This window comes from Trichechus manatus, unplaced genomic scaffold (assembly GCF_000243295.1).
Source record: "Trichechus manatus latirostris isolate Lorelei unplaced genomic scaffold, TriManLat1.0 scaffold00165, whole genome shotgun sequence".
In the NCBI taxonomy this organism is placed as follows: domain Eukaryota; kingdom Metazoa; phylum Chordata; class Mammalia; order Sirenia; family Trichechidae; genus Trichechus; species Trichechus manatus.
In genome coordinates this window covers 5,404,388-5,406,433 of record NW_004444101.1, presented here as the reverse complement: position 1 = coordinate 5,406,433, position 2,046 = coordinate 5,404,388, and the positions used below count along the sequence as shown (strand labels likewise).

General features: G+C 49.3%; 1 protein-coding gene across 1 annotated transcript in view; it reads left to right on the top strand.

Moving 5' to 3' along the window:
• The window catches only part of THAP4 (THAP domain containing 4), a 23,492-nt gene that overhangs the window by 19,801 nt on the left and 1,645 nt on the right, over window positions 1-2,046 (top strand). The gene's annotated exons all lie outside the window — the stretch shown is intronic.

Here is a 2,046-nt window from a genome sequence, read left to right as displayed (position 1 = left end):
CTCCCAGTGACTTTCCTTTGAAGAGGACGATAGCACGAGAAATTTCACCCACAGAAATATCAGTGTCCAGTGGGCTGCAAGGCCCAAGGCAGCGTGGACAGGTGACGCTTTCAGTGTGCTGGCCCCACCATTGACTGGCCGGGCACTGGATGTGCCGCTGTGGCCGGTGCCAGCGACAGAGCTCTCTCAGGGTCTGTCAGAAGCAGGCCTGGAGCGAGTGTGGTGTTCCAGGGACATGTGCTGAATTCCTTCCCACTCCTCTTCAAGGGAAAAAGCCTTGATTGTTTATTTTAAAATGAAACCCAGATGAAATACATTAGCCATACAGAAGCTAATACAGCGTGAGAATGTTTGTCCAGCACAGGAAGTTCACCAGCTAATGTTTTCTGTTGGTCCTTGTTCTGCACACTGTCCTCTCCATCAGCTCGTTGTAGGTCCTTTTACTGTGCTTTTAGCAGTCACCACAGAGTACAGCACGCACTCTTGGCTCGTTCATGTCTGATATAAATGAGCACTTTTACTACTTCTGAACCAAGGACCTTCGGCCGGCACTTCTCACACCCTCATCTGTGCGTGTGTCACTGGGACCTTGCCCAGCAGTTCTGGGGGTGGCCTGCGGCTGCATGTCCAACAGCCAGTGCTGCTGCGGTTGCTGGTCCTCGGACCACGCTGCAGATAGCCAAGCCCTGAACACTACCTGCGCTTACCGTCCTCTGCCTTTGCTGCTTTTCTGTCGTGTGTTCTAACATTTACATGTATTAAACCCCACAAGACACTGTGACTCTCAGGATGTCTGCTGGTACTGAATTTTTGTTTTTATCTAAAAGTGTCTTTACTTTGCTTCATTTCTCAAGAGCCTTTGCACAGCAGCTAGAATCCTAGGATGACAGGTATTTTCTTCTGGAACTTTGAGGATATCATTCCATTGTCTTCCGACTTCCACCCTTTCTCTTGAGAAGTGACTCATAAATCTTACTGCCGTTCCTTTGAAAGTGATGTCCCCACTCCTGGCTGTTTCTGTTGGTCTTTGGTTTTCAGCCAGAGTTCTGCTGTGATGTGATTTGAATGTGGGGCTTGATTTCCTTTGTTAGTCTCAGAAAATTGGCCGTAATCTCTTCAGATGTTTCTTGTGCTCCATTTTCTCTCCTCGCTTCTCCTCGGACTCGTCACACGTACGTCGAGCTTTTTACACCTTCCAGTGTCTCTCGTGCGTTCATCGTATTTTCTACAGTTTCTTCTCTCCAAGCTTCAGTCTGGATATTTTCTCCTGAGCATTTTCCAGTTGATCAACCCTAATAACTCCTCTGTTGGCCTCCCAGGGGTGTGTGTGTGTGTCTGTTTCCATTACCTGCTTTTTCTCTGGAAAATCAGGCATTTGGTCTTATTCCCTGGTTTGCTCAGGGTATTTTTTTCCTTGAATTCTGAGGCTTTGGTTGATGTTAACTTTGCCCAAAGAACGGTTCTCCTGCCTCTGGTTGTTGGTCAGGGAGGGCAGGTCACATCAACCTGGGATGGAGCTGTTGTGAAGCTGAATTCCTTTGGAGGCTGGTCTATTTCCGGTTAACCCTGACTCCTGGGGTCTCAACTGAAAGCCAGGTGTGTCCTCCAGCCTCTCTCCTGTATGGGCTGTGATCCCTCTGCTTAGTCTCTCAGCCCCTTGGCCTCCAACTTGTCCCCTCGACGTCCAGGCACTGCGTACGGACCACCGTGGCCTCCGGTGAATAACTGGCCCCCCGGCACCCCTTCTCCGGGGGACCCTGGTCCTTGCTGCCTTGGGGGTTCTCTGATGCCTTTCAGTAGTCTGGATTTTCTGTTATTTTCTCCACAAGACAGTCGGTCAGTTACAAAGTACAGCGTAGTTGAGTGTGGCCAGAAGCAGAACTAGTATTTCATGTACTTCTGGAACACCCGCCATACTCTTTGAGAGCCAGAAAGACAAAGACGGTCTGGGAGTTCTCTCTCAACACTTGTCATGGTTTCACACTTTCTACTAGAAACGTTGACAGATTTTCTCCCACGAAGTGCTGGGAACTCCAGGCATTTTGT